We start from the raw sequence: 20445 nt of genomic DNA on the forward strand, positions 1-20445 counted from the left end.
GGGGGGGGGGGAAGCAGAGGGGGAGGGGGTAGAGCAGAGGGGGAGACCGGAGAGGGAGCTGCAGAACAGAGATAATGGGGGAGGCAGTCAGATCGCGGGGGGAGCAGATCGGGATGTCGGGGGGGGGGGGGGGGGGGTTGGGGGGAGCAGATCGCGGGGGGGGGCACGGCAGGGGCTACCATGGCAGCGCGCAGGGGCACCACGGGAGCGCGCAGGGGCACCACGGGAGCGCGCACGGGCTGGCTGCAAAGTGAGCACAGTACTCACGTGCAGCAGCGGTGACAGCTAGGGCGGCGGCGGCGGCAGCAGCGGCGGTGGCGTGGTACCACAAGTACCAGCCACTGCACGCTGCAGACATGTTGGGGGAGGGCTCGCAGGCCAGCACAGGCCTGGGGAGGGCGGCCACCGGCAAATCACACCACCCCACTGCACACTGATTGGAGCGATTGCGCGTCATAGCACGATCGCTCCAATCAGTGCTGCAGGGGCTGGGGGAGACATGTTTGAGGTCCACCTATGATATGCTGCAGCAGCTGCGGCATCTCATAGCTGGATCTCACAGGATCGCACTAATTCGGGCATTATTTTTGCCGAAATTAGTGCGATCGATGTGGTTGGCGGTTCAGATTTGAACAGCCAATCACATCGATCGTCGATAGGGGGTGGCGATGCCGCCCCCCCTGGGGTCAAGCAAAGGTCCCCTGCTGTAAGAAACAGCAGGGGACATCATTTGAAAGCCGTTGCTATGGCCACGGCAATCAAATGAAGTTTAGGCAGTAAAATTACGTCCCTGGTCGTTAAGTCACGTTAAAATAGGACGTAATTTTACTGCCCGCGGTCGTGAAGGGGTTAAATAAATAATTAAAAAAAAAATATATGGGCTCCTGCTGCATTTTTTGTATTGCTAGCTAAGGGTAATCCAAGCAGCTACTGGCTGCTAACCCCCACTGCTTGGTGTTACCTTCACTGGCAATGGAAAATCCAGGGAAGCATTTTTTATTTTTTTTGCCAAAAAACTACAAAAAAAGGACGTGAGCTTCGCCATATTTTGTATGCTAGCCAGGTATAGCAGGCAGGTGCTGGAAGAGTTGGATACAGCGCCAGAAGATGGCGCTTCTATGAAAATGCCATTTTCTGAGGCGGCTGCAGACTGCAATTCGCAGCAGTGGGGCCCAGAAAGCTCAGGCCAACCTGTGCTGCGGATTCCAATCCCCAGCTGCCTTGTTGTACCTGGCTGGACACAAAAATGGAGCGAAGCCTACGTCATTTGTTTTCTAATTATTTCATGAAATTCATGAAATAATAAAAAAAGGGCTTCCCTTTATTTTTGGTTCCCAGCCGGGTACAAATAGGCAACTGGGGGTTGGGGGCAGCCGTACCTGCCTGCTGTACCTGGCTAGCATACAAAAATATGGCGAAGCCCACATAATTTTTTCAGGGGGCAAAAAACTTCTGCATACAGTCCTGGATGGAGTATGCTTGCTGAGCCTTGTAGTTCTGCAGCTGCTGTCTGTCTGTATGGAGAAGAGCAGACAGCAGCTGCAGAACTACAAGGCTCAGCATACTCAATCCAGGACTGTATGCAGAATTTTTTTGCCCACCAAAAAAATGACGTGGGCTTCGCCATATTTTTGTATGCTAGCCAGGTACAGCAGGCAGCCACGGGCTGCCTCCAACCCCCAGTTGCCTATTTGTACCCGGCTGGGAACCAAAAATATAGGGAAGCCCGTTTTTTTTTAATTATTTCACTTATTTCATGAAATAATTAAAAAACAAATGACGTGGGCTTCGCCCCATTTTTGTGTCCAGCCGGGTACAACTAGGCAGCTGGGGATTGGAATCCGCAGCACAGGTTAGCCCGAGGTTTCTGGGCGCCTCTGCTGCGGATTTCAGTCCGCAGCCGTCCCAGAAAATGGCGCTCTCATAGAAGCGCCATCATCTGGCGCTGTATCCAACTCTTCCAACAGCCCTGGAGCCGGGTGGCTTGTTGGGTAATCATGAGTTAATACTGGCTTTGTTTTACTAGCCAGTATTAAGCCAGAGATTCTTAATGTCAGGCACGTTTGACCCGGCCATTAAGAAACTCCAATAAAGGGTTAAAAAAAAGACACCACACAGAGAAAAAATACTTTAATAGAAATAAATACACAGACACATTAGAGACTCCATCTTTATTACCCCCTGTCAGCCCTCCACGATCCTGCTCTTCTGTCTTCTTTCTAGTGTAGTAGTAGTGACGATTGTAGTGAGGAAGGATGAGGTTCACCAGCTCATCACTTGGGGCTGGGGAACCTCATCCTCACTACAATGCTCACTACAATCGTGCAGCCTTCACTCCGTGAGTGATCAGTGCTGGCTGTCAGCGGTAACAGCGGTAACGCTGACAGACGCGTTACCATAGCAACGGTGCTCTCGGAGCCGCGGTTAGCGGTGACGTCACCGCTAACTGCGTTGCTATGGAAACGGTGATCTCCGTTAATGACCGGCTGTGTCAGCCGGTCCCTAACGGAACGGGGAGTCGACCGTGTGCTAGAGCATGTCGCCGGTACACGGCGATACACATATGTGCACCGTGTACCGGAGAGATGCACTCGCAGGTCCTACATGACGTGTCATAGTCATGTGACCAGTCCGTAGCCAATGAGACAATAGCCACGTGACTGGTCACATGGCTATTTTGACGTCACGATAGGTCCTGCATCTCTGCTGGCAGTGCCGGTCGCCGGGAGGATTCAGCGATCATCGGATGGAATAGCGGCAGGAGACAGAGTGCAGAAGGGATCGCGGGGACCGGTAAGTGTTATGGCAATGTTTATTAACTGTTTGTGTACATTTATCATGCATTTTTATGTGTTTGTGATTGCCTCCCATTATAGCCTATTGGTTCTAGTTCGGTTCGTCGAACGTTCGACGAGCCGAACTCGAACGGGACCTCCGTTCGGCGAACTGGCCTCGAGCCGAACCGGGACCGGTTCGCTCATCTCTAGTGTTGATGGACCGCAAGGACCAGCAGTAGATTAAGTCAGGGGTCACCATCTTCCTAGACACAGGGTTTCCCTCCCATTGCCTTTCTCCATGCGCTTGGTACTTCCCCGTATCTAGCGTGACACTAGGATTCAGTGTGATTCAATTCTCCCCTCACTATTTTTGTGTGAAATATCTACAGCTCTGCCTCAACTCGAGGTTCTGAGGCAAAATCATCACACCTAAACAAGAGAAAGATAGGCATGAAGAATATATATTTTACAAGCATTTATCAACAAAACAAGAAGTTTTAAAATGCAATTATATACAATGTGATATACTTAAGAGGTCCTATCTCCAATCTGGGGCTGCGCTTTTTAGTAAATAAAGCAGTGGGCAACCTGAGATTAGTGAATTATCTAAATATAATCCAGTATCAAAACCTTTCACAAATGTTCCTAAAGGCTCTCGAAATACCCAACTTACTAGCAAAGTTGAGCCCGAATTTCCATTTTGTGGGATCTCAGTGTGTAGAGCGGGATCACACAAATCTCTGCAGCTGCTCTAAGCACGAGACATTGCTCTCTCAACTAGTCCAGCGCGGTCACATACTTTAAGATTTTACTGAACTGCTTAAGAAGGATGCCGCAGAGCTGGGGTCGTAGAGCTCACTCTTTCACTGTGAGACTGATCGCTGAGGGTTGTGGGATATCATAACCTGGAAGTTTCTTTTGAGGAACATTAGGGACACTTCTAAAAATTGTCAGAGAAGTTTAGTGAAAGAGTGTGGTGCCTGAAACGGTCAGACAGATTCAAGATAATTTGTGCCCTTTTATGATATGTGATTTTGACTATTGTACTTTTACAACTTTTACTATTTGTTAACCAATTACCATATTTTTCAGACTTAAAGAGACATTTCTCCCCCCCAAAAAAGTGCGTAGGAAGGGCGGGGTGATGTCTCATAGTCCGAATGCTCCCGAATGAGGCTGAAGGGGTAGTGGTGGAGGAGCGGGTCACAGGAGGCAGGAACCAGCACCAGGGCCAACAATGCGCCTGCTAATAGCGAAAGTGAATATTCACTGCTGCTCACTCCCATAATCCTGTCTACCTCTAGACACTGAAGCTGGCATCAAGGGGTGAGCGGAATTATGGGCGTGGGGAGCACTGACTATTCATTCTCCTTAATAACAGGCACATGATCACCCAGCTGCCAACCTAATGCTGCAGTTGGGTGATCACGAGTGTCTGCTATTAGAGAATGAATATTCACTGCTCCCCAAGCCCATAATCCCGGGTGTTGGGAGCAGTGAATATTCCGGCAGCTGATGTCCGCATGTAACTGCAGGTGCATGGCAGTGACGTCATGCGATGCGCCGCTTACACACTGAATTCACTTGCCGACATCAGAGACAACACCGCACACTGGGGGAGCAGAGGGATGGTGAGTATAATTATTTTTTTTTTATGTCTGCAGTGTGATGAGGGACATATATACCAGGATGACAGCAGAACCAGACATATCATTGGTGAAACCTGCAGCCCAAGAGGTAAGGGGGCCCATTTTCACCTGTAAATATCAAGATGGGGATCCTATATACCAGAATGAAGGCCATATACACCAGGATGAGAGACACATAACTGCAAGAGACCCAGGATGGGGGTCATTAGTACAAAATTGGGGAATTTACCCCCTATAACAACGTCAGCAGCAGATTACCCCCCATAATAGTGTGTCATGACTACATTTTTTCTTTACATTTTTTTTCCTATTTTCCTCCTCTAAAACCTAGGTGTGTTTTATGGTCATAATAATATAGTAAGTTTAAAAAGTGAGAAAATGGTGCTTTCCCTGACCAATTCTTACTTGAGCAATTGATTTTTGGATAAAACCCTTTGACTCATGGTACAACATGTTGCCTTCTCCCATGTGACTCATCTGACAACAGGACCTGATTAATGATAAAAACATTTGCCAAATTCCGAATGCAAGAATGGCTCCTCTACTGTGTGGGTTTTCTCTTAGTCGTCAAGAATTAATTTACCAGTTAAACATTTCAAATATTCACATGAAAGAGGTTCCTTCCCTGTGTGGCTTCTTCAGATGTTTAACGAGATCTGATTTCTGAGAACGACATTTTCCACATTCAGAACAATACTAATGGTTTATCCCGTGTGTGAAGTCTTCCATGGTCAACAAGAGATGATTTCCTAGTGAAACATTTACCACATTCCAGGCATGAAAATGGATTCTCCCCTGTATGAGATTTTTGATGCCAAACAAGAAGTGAATTCTGAATAAAAAATTGCCCACATTCTGAACATGAAAATGGCTTCTCCCCGGTATGAGATCTTTGATGCACAACAAGTTGTGATTTCCAATTAAAACATTTCCCACACTCTGAACATGAAAATGGCTTCTTCCTTGTGTGAATTCTTTGATGCTCAACAAGATCTGACTTCTGAATAAAACATTTCCAACAGTCTAAACATGAAAATGGCTTCTCCCCTGTGTGAAGCTTTCCATGGTCAACAAGACTTGATTTCCTAGTAAAACATTTTCCACATTCTGGGCATGAGAATGGCTTCTCCCCTGTGTGAATTCTTTGATGCTCAACAAGATCTGACTTCCGAATAAAACATTTCCCACATTCTAAACATGAAAATGGCTTCTCCCCTGTGTGAATTTTCTGATGTCTAATAAGGGCTGACTTCCGAATAAAACATTTCCCACATTCTAAACATGAAAATGGCTTCTCCCCTGTGTGAGATCTTTGATGCACAACAAATTCTTTTTTCCAAGTAAAACATTTTTCACATTGGGGGCATGAAAATGGTTTCTCCCCTGTGTGAAGTTTTCCATGGTCAACAAGACTTGATTTCCTAGTAAAACATTTTCCACATTCTGGGCATGAGAATGGCTTCTTCCCTGTGTGAGTTATTTGATGGATATTAAAATGTGATTTCCTGGTAAAACATTTTCCACATTTTGGGCATGAAAATGGTTTCTCTCTTGTAGGAGCCGTTTCATGTTCCACATCCCTTCTGTAACTTTTATTTTCCTTACAATTCTGTGATAAATCGGAATTTTGGACTGTTTTGCAAAGATCAGATGATAGAGCTTTCCGAGGAAGGACTGGAAGTATATCTGGAACAACAGCATACTCTTCATATGTGATACTTTCATCATCTGGTATAAATTCTGAAGATATTAGATTTCCATCTGAACTCCCAATACAGTCATCTGCTAAAATTAAACACAATTATTATTTTTTAATGATATTATGTTGAAAGTACATTTATTTTTTAAACCATAACATAATTAAATTAGGAAAAAATGTATTCTGAATCTGTTGTCCAATTTCGACATCTAAAGGCCGCTTTACACGCAACGACGTATCTAACGATATGTCGTCGGGGTCACGGAATTCGTGACGCACATCCGGCATCGTTACCAACGTCGTTTCGAGTGACACCTACGAGCGAGTGCTAACAATCAGAAATACTCACCTAATCGTTGATCGTTGACACGCCGTTCTTTTTCAAAATATTGTTGCTCGTTCTGGAAGCAGGTTGTTTGTCATTCCTGAGGCAGCACACATCGCTACGTGTGACACCCCGGGAATGACGAACAACAGCGTTCCTGCATCCTCCGGCAACAAGGTGGGCGTGACATTAATGTGGCTGCTCTTCGCCCCTCCGCTTCTACTGGAGGCCCACTGTGTGACGTCGCTGTGACACCGCACGAACCTCCCCCTTAAAAAGAGTTTGTTCGCCGGCCTTAGCGACGTCGTTAGGAATGTAAGTTTGTTTGACGTGTCCTAGCGATAATGTGCGTCATGGGCAGCGATTTGCCATGACGCACAAACGACGGGGGCGGGTGCGATCGCTAGCGACATCGCTAGCGATGTTGCTGCATGTAAAGCAGCCTTAAGATTTACATCTTTGATAATTTGGATCTACATTCCTAGCACCAGTTCTCTGGAATGTGCTACAGTAAATATTCTGATTGATTGTCACAATGTGACTGCAGGATAATGAGGGACAGGGGGCTCCTATACTGTCCCTCACACTGGATTACCCCTGAAGATGGAGATGCCGGAGTCCCATGCCTTACTATTCTACTGCCAGATCTAATCTGTTATCCCCCCAGAAAAGGAAGGGACAGGAATATGATGGATACACAGATTAAGACAGACGGGACACATTGCAAACTCACAGAGATAAACAGTGAGAGACTAAGGAGAAAAGCAAGAGCAGAAAGGCAGCAACAAAAAGACAACAAGGGTTAACAACACAACAGCTCACAGCAATAATACACAACAACCACCGTAAGTCTGGATCACAACACCTCACCAGACCAGTATAGGTAAACTTAAACTAGCACTAATGAAATAGTTCAGCGATACTTTCTCTTCTACAGCATGTGTTCAAAAACATTGTCAAAAAGGACCTTAAGCATTCCTTTAATAGGCATATAAACAGTGGGGCCACTAGGAGGATGGGGATATGAAATTGCTCAGTTTGCTTTCCCTTTACCCTATTGCCAGTCCTGCATGCCAGCCTGTCTTCTGTTCAATTTATTTGGACTTCTGTAATTAAGAGACCTTTGGTTACATCATGTCACATGACTTTGAAGTTATCAAAGGTCCTTAAACAATCAACCTTAGAATACAACTGATGGGGTCCCTAAGAGAGCGGGGTTCTTGAGAAATTGCGCAGTTTGATTCCTTCCAACACTGGCCCTAACTGTAACTAGGGCTTATTTTTGGAGTAGGGCTTATATTTCAAGCATTCTCCAAAAATCCCGTAAAATCATGCTAGGTCTTATTTTTTTTAACGGTGTAGGTCATCTTTTCGGGGAAACAGGGTATTCATGAACCCTCTGCAGGTCTTTGAGTTACCTTCATAACAACATAGAGAGCACTAGAAACAAATAGCAGAAGAAGTAGAAGCAAAGACAATACTGCTGAAAAAAAACCAGAGCAAAAAGCCTAAAAATGTAAACACAAAATTAGTGCAGAATTTAGTAGATATCTCTTACAGGATAGAACTCGAGGAGACACATCCTGAGGAACATCGGGATCTTCTTGTTTACAGTTCTGTGGGAAAAGTGGATGGGGACATCTCTCTGGTGTTGTCCTCTTACAGAATAGAGCTGGAGGAAACACATCCTGAGAAACATCCGGTTCTTCTTGTTTACAGTCCTGTGGGAGAAGAGGACGGGGACATCTCTCTGGTGTTGTCCTCTTACTGGATAGAACTGGAGGAGACACATACAGGGACTGAATTAATTCCTTACATACAGATAATTAGAGGCCGTGTGTATTTAGTCCTGTCTATTACCTGGTGATGTGAGGGGCCAGGGAACCTCCATCATGACGTCCTTGTACACATCTTTGTGTCCTTCTAAATACTCCCACTCCTCCATGGAGAAATACACGGTGACGTCCTGACACCTTATAGGAACCTGACACATGCAATGATACCGTCATTCCTCGATCCCTTCTTAGCATTACTTTATAACGTCCCTGCATTCCCAGCAGTGTCACCTCTCCAGTCAGCAGCTCGATCATCTTGTAGGTGAGTTCTAGGATCTTCTGGTCATTGATGTCCTCATGTATCGCGGGGGGGGGGTGGAGGCCCCGTGATTGGGCTCAGGGGTCTTCCCCATCCCTCAGACACAGGGTCCTGACAGCGCTCACTAGAGGTCTTCTTCACTACTGTGTAATCCTGGTTATGGAGAGACACAGTAATAAATCTCACTCCAGACATTTCCAGAGTCCTCACCTCTCCAGTTCTGTCCATCTGTTATTCCCATAGATAAGAATGATGTAATGTGACGTCATCAGAATCTCTCACCTCTCCAGAAAGCCGGAAGAGGATCTCTAGGGTGAGGTGTAATATCCTCTCCGCCATCTTGTCCCTGGCCATATCCATCCTGGACAGGAAATTCTCTTAAACAGAATAAAACCACTGAAAGGATCCAATATTATAAGGACCTGAATGGGAAGGAGATGAGCCGATATGTAAAATTAATGGAGATAATAATGGAGGGAAGATATCATTTGGTAGGGAAAAAAAATTTCAACATGAAATGAAGTAGCAAAACTGACCCATAAAAGTATTGCACCTAAAAGAATGAAAAAGTCAGCTCATCAAGCAAAAAACAAGTCCTCACTCAACAAAGATGGCAGAAAATGGAGACACAAACTGATTTTTTAATGGTTTTTTTCTTTTTTTTTTTTTTTTTTTTACAAAAGTCTAATTTTTATTCACTACTAGAGGTGAGTGAACCTGGAGTTCGGTGTTAGGTAAAAACTCAGACTTTTCCAAGATAGCAAAGTTCAGGTTTGGAGTTCGGGGGCTATACGTCTGCAAACCACTCTTGTGTGATGAGATGTATTGTGCACCAAGAAATAAAACTGGAAAAAAACGCCTTCCCCCGGAAGTGATCTGTTTATGGCTGCACGTGGGCGGAGACCCGAACTGCCAATCAGTGACTTCAAATAAAGTTCAGGTTAAGTCCAAGTTCAGAGGCGATCTTTACAAAAGTTCAGCTGGATCAGCAGAAGCCAAACGTCCACTGTGTGATACCAATGTGATATGACTGAAGAATGAGTGTGATTAGATAGGGATCATAATCAAAAGATATAGTGATCCCAGATATTATTTGAGCCATCAATAATTCAGTATCAGAGAGAAATGTCCTCTGGCTGACCCATTTTTACCATGATGAAGAATACGTGTCAGACAGAACTTGAGCAAACCACGATTATGAGGAAGTAACGTTTACAGTTCAACAGTCAGGAAACTCGTGGTTAGCTTAAAACAGGTGTAAGGAAGCTGGCATGTAAAATTCACGGCTCCTTGCAATATATGCAGGAAATTTGTGGTCAGCCACTGGTCAACTGGCAAAATGTGCAGGAAGCTGCTGGTGCCCACAGCAGCTTGTGGTCAAGTTACATAAACATGACTCAGCTGTCACATGCTGGTCACCAATTCACCACTCAGTGCACATGACCTACAAAGTTTTGCTATAAAAAGATAGGACTCGCTTAGTGACATTTGGGGAACCTTTCCAGGACGCTCAAGTGGACGCACTGTCCCTGTGATGAAAAGGCCAGGTTGTTTTTCCTTCTCACTAATCGAGTCCCTCCGATGAGAAAGGATTGCTACAACATAACGGTAATGTTGATGCATATTTGTTATTGTATAAGATTCTATGACTATAAAGTAGTTCTAATGCCTATGTACCATTGATATTCATGTGCTATTAAAATAAATAATATCTTGCTATAAAGAATCTTAGTATTTGTGCCTGATTAGGATATCAGTGAGCGCTTCGTAAGTACGGGCTTTCAGCCCCCTTTTTAGTAGAATTTAGCAAGACACACGGGTCCGCTCATCTCTAGTCACCACTTAGATAATAAGAAACGTGGATGTCTGATATTGCCATAATCACACTGACCTGGAGAATCACGCTGACCAGTCACTTTCAGCACATCGTGAATGGAGTAAAAACAGTAAAAAAAAAAAAAATTTGATGGAAGTACATTTTTTTTTTCAATATTTTACAGCACTTTGAATTTTTCCTTAATTTCAAGTACATTTTATGGTAAAATTAAAAACAGTGAGTCATTTAAAAAAAAAACCAAACCAATCCTTCATACGGCAATGAGGGTGGAAAAAAAAAATAAAAGCCGCGCAGTTACAAAATCATGTAGCATCAGAAGCAGAAATCTGTCCATCTCTACATAAGACACAGACATTTTATTACTGCCTCTGCTTTCTCTGTCACTGTATACACAGCTCTACGGTGCAATGCAGTGGGAACGGCGAGAGACCTGACAGCGACACAGATCTCTGTGTGAGAGCCCATCCACCATCAGTACTTGCCAACTGTAGTTTTCTTGGGGTCTGGTGAGTGCAATTATTTTTTTCGGGGGGGTATTTGCTTTCTTTTGAGGGTCGCCGCTTTCTTTTAGGGGTACCTGCTTTCTTTGATAAAAGTCGTGCTGTATTCTTTCTGAATAACGAGTACAATGCAAAACAAGGGGAAATGCGAGTCATTTTCTGTTGCACTCAACAAAGAGGTCTGGGGGCCTGATGAAAAGCATGAAATGGATGGGAAAGTGATGAAACTGAATGGTGAGAGCCTAGAGAATATGCCTGCATGCATTTATGACTCACATATGGTTTCTGGGAATAAGGATGTCACAGTTTTATGCCACTTTTACAGATGCACAAGAACACCTAACCTAAATTGCAATTTACAGGCAAAAAGGTTAAAAAACAGTTTTTCCTGCATAATTACTTGTATATAAAAGGCTAAATAAACTGGAGGAAAAAAAATATCCGTTTTAGCGTTTGTTCACACGTAGTGGTTTGTTTTTTTTACTTTTACATTTGGGAGAGTTCTGACTTATACATTTTGTAAGTCCCACTGTCATACATAATTTCTAGTTAGTTATTCCCCAGCACTTTACAAGGCCAGTTAGAACGTGCCCGTTAGTATGTAGATCTTTGATATAAACAGCATTAAAATTTCATCCTTTATTAATAATCTTAAAATTTAGGAACAGCAGTTCCTCCATATCATTGAAACAACAGCTCAAAAAGCCACCACCATGCGTGTTAGAATATATAAATTCTGCCCAGTCAGCTAAATAGCGGACTGTGCTATATTCAGGTGATGGCCACTAGGTCAAAAAAACACAAGAGAAAATAACACAACAAACAGAACAAAAAATAGTGATTGTGCTAAAGGCAAAGGACAATGGTCCAATCAGAAAAACTCATAAAAAAAAATGATTATACCTAAAGAAATATGTTAGGTTTCATGAAATTGCTGACAATGGTCAGACACATAAAAACATATCTACATATATCAGGCATAGAGTAAATGGATTGGTCTCACCACATCCTTTTTAAATGAGGGCATGCAGTCTCTCCATCGGAGATTATGTTAAACTCAAGATTATTATTATTATTATTATTATTAATCTTGAGTTTAACATAATCTGTGCATTGACTGATGTCCCTTATACTTGATCTGCTATAGCGATAATGGTGCCTACTTCCTCCCCGTATGATTTACCCAGTGAAAGGCGTTCCTTTCTATCTGGAGGAGTTGTCATGTTCGGGGCTTCGACCAATGAATAACGTTGCCTTTATGGAACGCAAACGCGTCTATCTGAATGCGCCTGGTGTGGAGATGGTTCCCTCCTACTTGTATTAGGCGTGCAGATGACTTGTTTTTTCGGCGTGCACGTCCGATACGTCACACCGGAAGTGACCTATTAGCTGAATTCATGACGTACACTTCCGGATGCGATGGGTGGTTTCGCTGGTGGAACCCATGCCTTAGAAGCTTGAACAAGGAAGTACGTTGCAGGGGATGGGGAGGAGCTCTCCACGTTGTTGTCGACTCCTGAAAGCTGGGGGCGTTATCCAGATGGAACGCACGCAGAATGATTCAGAAAGTCGAGCGACATGTGCTGTAGGCAGCTGGGACTATGGCAGGATCCACGCAATATTAATGGAATAAAACATCAGGTGAGTTGCACCTCCTGATTGGAGGAGTTACATGACCACTGTGTTTAAAAGACCCCATTTTCTGACGCGCCAGACTCTTTGACATCATGGGTGTATGAGGGCTGGCATCAAGGATCTAATTGACAAGTAATACTATGTCCCCTGAGGAGTCGCTGTAGACGAAACGCGTCGGGACACCAAGAGGGTCAGCTTAGGGGTCCGGCTTGAGACACTTAGATGTGGCCCATCCTTGTTAGGACGGGAGTCTGGGGAAGCAGGCATTATTTGTTTTTTGGTCTCCAAGTTGAATAGGGACAGAAAATACTGGACCAGTATATCAAACCCAGAACTCCGATGGAGAGACTGCATTCCCTCATTTAAAAAAGATGTGGTGAGACCAATCCATTTTTTCTATGCCTGATATATGTAGATATGTTTTTTATGTATCTGACACTTGTCAGCAATTTCATGAAACCTAACAAATATTTCTTTAGGTATAATAATTTTTTTTGATGTTTTTTTTGATTGGACCATTGTCCTTTGCTTTTAGCACAATCACAATCATTGTCCTTTGCCTTTAGCACAATCACTATTTTTTGTTCTGTTTGTTGTGTTATTTTCTCTTGTGTTTTTTTGACCTAGTGGCCATCACCTGAATATAGCACAGTTCGCTATTTAGCTGACTGGGCAGAATCTATATATTCTAACACGCATGGTGGTGGCTTTTTGAGCTGTTGTTTCAATGATCTGGAGGAACTGCTGTTCCTAAATTTTAAGATTATTAATAAAGGATGAAATTTTAATGCTGTTTATATCTACTTAGTGCCTTTGGGATTGCTATATATTCTATGTAGATCTTTGGCCTGAGGGGCCTCAAGTGGTCCTGTAACATATACATTTTGGAGGGACTGCTGTTACTTATATATTACTTATACATATTCCATAGAAGTTTACAATGTGTCCATTATGTACCCTCCTCCTCCTCCTCCTCCTCAAATTTCCCGGTCTGGAACGTAAACTTGTGTGTAAGCCAGAAGATCAAGAGCAGATTCTATCTTGGATGGCAGACAACAAGGCCTCTTTGCATTTCTCAAGCAGCAACAAACTTTCCACAACCACAGTCTACTGTGAATACACAGAAGGCTAGCCCATCTAATCCTCAACCTGGTCCTCCTTTCTCCCCCAATCATCAGTCACTGGAGACATATGACCCCAAGCTTAGCCACTCTGAGGATCTGTTTTGGATGGATCCTTTGGTTGGCTCTGGCCTCTCAGTGCAGCATTGATGAGGGATGTGAGGAGGTGGCGTGAGTTGATGTGCAAGTATTTGAGGACCTACAGCCAGAAGAAAGCCAGTTTGAGGGACCTGATTTACTGTCTCCAGGAGATGGAAGTTGGTGATGTTAAGACACAGTTCAGTTGCCATCAGGTCAGCCTACAATCTCAACTGGGAAGGAGGATGAGATGGAAGACAAGGTGGTCGATGATGAGTCCACTGATCCGACCTGGACCGTTGACATGCATAGCCAGCACAGCAATACAAAGGAAGCTGGATATGTAGCATCAACACAAGCACCATGAGGTAGTGGTTTGCCCAGAGTGAGAACTAGGTCAACTGTTCTGAAGAGCACCCCCACTGTGGCACACTGTGGCTGCTGTCTGGACATTTTTTCTGAAAGTCCTTCAGAGAAAAACATTGTAATCTGAAGCATCTACCAGGGGCGTACATAGAAATCATGGGGCCCCATAGCAAAAGTCTGAATAGGGCCCCCCCCACCCGATAAAAAAAATACAATAAAATATTATCAAAATAAACAACGCACGTCTGGGGGGGACATATAAGTTACTGGAGGGACATATAAGTTACTGGGGGCTGGCATACAAGTTACTAGGGGCTTATATACACATTCTGAATTATTCTTTATTCTAGCCAGGCTCTACATCTACCAGTCCAGTAAGTAGACTATTACCGGGCGCGGATCCGTCTGCAGAGCACCAGTCTAGGCAGTGCTGTGCTCCTGTTTTGTGACTGTGTGCGTTGTGTCCATCGGAGTCTCTGCCAGGTGCAGACGCTGTGCTGAGCGGCCTGTTAGCAGTACAACCACCAATGCTGCCGCCTGCCCACCTGCCTCCAAAGCTCCTCTCTCTGGCTGTACATCAGTCAGGGGCACAAGCAAGTTGAGCCAGAGAGGGGAGCAACAGAGCAGGAGCAGCTTCTAGGACACTGCAGTGTGCACGACGCGCCGGCATGGAGCTGCAGATGCTGACAGTCTGACACTCAGCTTGGCTGGGAATCAGGGGCTGGCTGGCAAATTTTGGCCTGGGAGCAAGCACAAAGCAGTGGCCCCTAATAAATGACCTATACTTATTGGTTCTGATTCATTAAAAAGTGGTCCAAAACTAAATTTTACTTTACTACTAAATCTGTTATAATCCAATCTTTTTTCTAATATACGAAAAATTCCCTCACTACTCTGCTTTATTGTTTTACTACTTCCTCTCTGATGACACTTTGTTTGAAAATCCCCAATGCACCCTGGGATACTCAAACGTCATTAAGGGGCAGAGACTCTGGTCAATCTGTAGCCTCTGCCCTCTTGCTGAAACAAAGCATCATCAGTGACCTAGATTTCAGGGGCCGGACTAATCCGTGTTTTACTTTGCATACACCAGCTGTCAATTCAAACAGATGTTCAGTAGAATTTTGTCATTGCGCACTATTCTTCTCAGTGCACAATGAAAGTGCACTCCTTCGCCGGCTCTGTTCAGAAGGGACGTCACTTGCGGGAATGGCGCTGGTCTCTGCTTGTTAGTTCTTTACTTACCATGTACACGGACAGTGCGGTCTGCTGCCAGCTTGTCACTTGTAATCAGTGCCGGCGAGGGAGTGCACTGCCATTGTGCACTGGGAAGAATTCTACACAGTTACAAGATTCTACTGAGCATCCGTTGTAACTGACAGCCGGCATATACTCAATAGAGCAGGGACTAGTTCAGGCCCTGAAATGGATGTCACTAATGACAATTCATTTCAGGGAGGGGGCAAAGGCTGCAACAGTGACCGCAGCCTCTGCCCTCTGATCATGACTCGTTTAAGCTTCCTAACATTCACTGGGATTTTCAAACCAAAGCAGCCAAAGTAACAGTGACCGACGCTTGCTGAGTACTGCAGGGCTTGACGCTCACAGAGCACCGCACTGGCTGACACTCGCTGAGCACCGCAGCGCCTGCAAACAGTGGAGTGCGCCGCAGCCAACAAATGAAAGAACTCCAGAGTAAACAGTAATAAAAAATAGTTCTAGCAAGTGCCTCCCAGTAATTACTGATACATTTACTGCCGCCATAAAAATAATTCAATTATACAAATCTATAAATATCTACATTTCTTTTCAGTAATGCATCAGCAAAATAGTCATACAATTACCAGATAACACATTCTATATAGTGTTTCTAAACACCCACCATATCAAAACCAATAATACTACTATACATTGCACAATAATGCCGCCACACCATGACCAAATATTATCACCACACCACAGAGTATGAATACAGCTACCATCCAGTTAATAAGCAGAGCCCACTGCACCAAGACCAGTGGGCTCACACCACAAATCCCCCCCAAAAAATCTGCAATGTGTGAACTTGGCCTAATGTAGCGATGTCCTCCTTCATGCCCCTCACAATATAAATTTTTACATCTGTCTCCCCCCTATCATGGTAACGATTATGACCCTCTTTATAGCCTTAGGAGTTGTAGTAAAACTCTGCATATTACAGGCTACAGTGATGTCACAGTACAAGGGTACCACGCAGTGCTGTCACAGCACAGGGGCAACACGCAGTGCTGTCACAGCACAGGGGCAACACGCAGTGCTGTTACAGTACAAGGGTACCACGCAGTGCTGTCACAGCACAAGGGCAACACGCAGTGCTGTCACAGCACAGGGGCAACACGCAGTGCTGTCACAGCACAGGGGCAACACGCAGTGCTGTCACAGCACAGGGGCAACACGCAGTGGTGTCACAGCACAGGGGCAACACGCAGTGCTGTCACAGCACAGGGGCAACACGCAGTGCTGTCACAGCACAGGGGCAACACGCAGTGCTGTCACAGCACAGGGGCAACACGCAGTGCCGTCACAGCACAGGGGCAACACGCAGTGCTGTCACAGCACAGGGGTAACACGCAGTGCTGTCACAGTACAGGGGTAACACGCAGTGCAATCACAGTACAGGGGTAACACGCAGTGCTGTCACAGTACGGAGGTAGTGAACACAGGGATGTCACAGTGCAGGGAGAATACACACAGTGATGGCACAGTACAGGGATAATACACACAGTGATGTCACAGTACAGAGATAATACACACAGTGATGGCACAGTACAAGGATAATACACACAGTGATGTCACAGCACAGGGCAGTTTCTGTAGTGTTACAGGCATTTGTACATTATAATGCTCACCTGCTCCTGTGCTGTGAGAGATGTTAGTGGTCCCCTCCCTGTGGCTCTGGCTGTGTTCAGATCCTGTCCTGTGCTTTTCTTTCTGGTTTTTCTGCTCTCTGCTTCTCTCTGTGTGCTCTGCCCTGTGTTTGCTGTGCTGATTCTACTGCTTTTGCCTTGTTGCTCTGCTTTGTTTTCTATGCTCTGCTCCTTATGCTCTTTGCTTCTCCTGCTCTGTGTTTTTCATCTTGCAATCTCCCGTGCTGTCCTGAACAAGCTCCGCCCCCTCTCCTGATTGGCTGTCCTCCTCCTGGCATCACTTACAGAGGCCGCGCGGTGTGCAGTGTCTGCATATGAATGATTCAGCAGCCTGCAGCTATTTGAACAGTGTGGGCCCCCAGCAGCTACAATCAGCTGCTTTGTGACCTCCCCGGGGCAGCCCGCTGGTGCCGGGAGGTATGAAAGTGAGAACGCGCACACACAGCGGGCAGCCGGGGCCGGGCCCCCTTCACATCAGGGGCCCCATGGCAGTGGCGTGGTCTGCCTCTATTGGCGGTACGCCACTGCTTAGGGGCCCTACAAATGCTACATGGGGCCCGCAATCTATTTCAGCCAAATTTGCTTTCCAAAATTCTAATATTGCTCCTTCTGTTCCAGCTCCTCCCATTTGTCCAAACAGAGGTTTCTGACCACATGTGGGGAATCACCGCGCTCATAAGAAAGTGGGGAACAAACCGTGGGGTCCAGTTTTTGGCGTTACCTCTCGAAACCTGTCAGAGTGATACTGGTCAAAATTGCAAAAAAATGGCCTAGTCATAAAGTACAAAACTGGCTCCATCCTTAAGGGGTTAAACCAAATGTAAATGAGCCGGTCAGGAATAGCGGGAAACTGGTCCTGCACTGGTTAAAGTTGAAAACAGTTGAGAAATGAAGGGGTTAATGATAATTCTGACCTCAAACTAATAGAGACCCTGCACCTACCTCCACCTGCAGAGCCGCACACTAGATATATGGCTGCTCTGTGCTTACAGGACCTGTGATGATGTCACATGGAGGGGAGGAGTCAGGGGTCACATGGTCAGCTCCTCAGTGTATGCAGGGCTCTGCTGTGCTGGGTGTCATGGCGCTGGGTGAGGGGAGGTTATGTCAGGGGGTCACAGTGAGGTAATGGAGGCTGTATGTAGACAGGACACATCCTGGAAGCCGTGGACGGACATGGAGCAGATATCCTGGAAATCCAGGGATGAGCAGTGAAGTCTGAGGGGGCAGTAGCCACAGCTGTTTCTAGATTGTTCCAGAACTATTTCCCCCGGCCACAGTAAGCGAGGGTCACTGAGCTTGTGAGGGGCAGTAAAGTCTGAGGGGGCCGGGAAGTGCATAGTATAAGCACAATATCATAGTGTGACACAAGAGCAGAGTTTGGAGTTTTCCTTACAAGTTTCCCATTGTTTTTTGCATTTATCTGCACTGTTCATCCCCATTTAATAGCGGCTCCATAGACAATGCTACCAGGTGTGTGTCTTGTCAGGTGTATGCATGCCTTGTGCAGCCGTTGGAGGGTGAATATGTCTGCACTCGATGTCAGCGTGTTACATATTTAGAAGCCCAGGTAACTGATCTAAATATGCAGCTCACAACACTCAGGAGCATTGCAAACCTGGAGAGGAGTTTAGAGCTCACTGAGCGGCTCTGGCTGGGGCCAGTGCTATGGAGGAGGGTGGAGGAGGGGAAGGTCAGGACCCAGAGGTAGGTAGCTGGGTAACAGAAGAAGAGGTAGAGGGAAAAGTGTCAGGGAGCCCAGTCCTGATCTGGCACAACCTAGTAAATATACCTGTGTGGCTGATATTAGAAATGCAGGGCCAGGACTAGGATCACTACAGTTAGACGTTGCTACTAGCAACCAGGAAAATGTCTGCTGTAGAAAGGAGGGCAATAGGAGTGCAGCAAAGGACAGACAGATGTTGATGGTCGGGGACTCTATAATTAGGCGGACAGACAAGGTCATCTGTCGCCGAGCTCACAACAAGGTCATCGTTGCTCGGGTTCAGCATATTGCAGATCGGATAGACAGATTGCTGGGTGGGGCTGGGGAAAACCCAGTGGTCATGGTACACATTGGTACTAATAACAAAGTTAGAGGCAGGTGGAAGGTCCTTAAAAATGATTACTGAGAACAAGGAGAAGCTGAAGTCCAGGAACTTCAAGGTGGTGTTTTCAGAAATACTACCGGTGACACGAGTGTCACTAGAAAGACAGTGATAGCAAAAACTGTGGAAAGAAAGCGCACATAGGGTTTTAACCGATAGATATAGGTGCAGGGAATAGGACAGGTACTCACCTGCTTCAGTTGTGACAGGCACAACTCCTTGTCAGCATGGAATAAATGAATACAAAAATGGTCAGCTGCAGCCCCGATGTTGCAATAAGATGGGGGATGATCAAAAGAAATCGGGTTAAAGCTGCGCTAAAAACCACAATCCAAAGATATATCGTGAATTCCTTTTCTTTATTTTCACAGGTCAACGCGTTTCAAAGGCATCTCCACCTCCTTCATCAGGACAAAAGTCAGAAAGGAATAGAATAACACATGCTGCATGCAGAGGATACATATATACAACTGAAGTAGCCACGTTTACAGAGATGACGTCAGCTGTGATGACTAAGAGTCACATGGGGAGGGCAGGAACACAGACAAAAAGAGAACAAAGAAAAAAAAAAAAAAGGAGAAATCAAAAAAAGGAAAAAATGAATAAAAAACTGAAGTATGAATAATTAATATTAATAAAAATGTAATAATGTGAACAATTGCTATTTTTTTATTATTTATCAGTGTAAGTAATAATAAAAAAAAAACAACATAAAAAAAACAAAAAAACACACCTATGGGGGAAGTGTTATTTGTGAAAATGAAAAATCATGGTAGAACATTATAATCGTCCCTTGAAAATAATGTTATAAGGGGTAATAAACTGACTAGTGCCAGAAAAACCATAGAGGGTTATAAAGAGGGATTTATGAAAATCATATTTAAAGATTGATTATTTATTTTTATTATTCACCAAAAAAAAGGGGATTGTATGGAGAAAAAGGTGAGTGTAAAAGGGAACAAAAATAGTTTCAAAGAATGTAAATGGGTCCTCAGAAAACAATTGTAATAGTCTTGGAGGGCCAGAAAAAGGCAAAAATCACTAGATGGAAAGGTAAAAAAACTTTTTTTTTTGTTGAACGCGAGGATACTGTAGCAGAGTGATAGGGAAAAAGACCTGTGCTGTGAAGGAGGTGACGAGAGTTCAACAGCGTGAGAAAAAATATACTGCGCATGCGTGAAGAAGCACCGCTGCAGAGAGAACCCGCGGGGAAAGGTCAAATAAGTTCATAGCGTGGGAAAAAAAACAAACAAAAAAAAAACAACTACTTGCGCGTGTGCGGGACTCTGTCTACGACGGTGCCATCCTAAAATGGGTTGTAGTGAGTTCATGGTGTAAAAGGGGGGGGGG

Source organism: Anomaloglossus baeobatrachus, chromosome 5, assembly GCF_048569485.1.
Source record: "Anomaloglossus baeobatrachus isolate aAnoBae1 chromosome 5, aAnoBae1.hap1, whole genome shotgun sequence".
NCBI lineage: Eukaryota > Metazoa > Chordata > Amphibia > Anura > Aromobatidae > Anomaloglossus > Anomaloglossus baeobatrachus.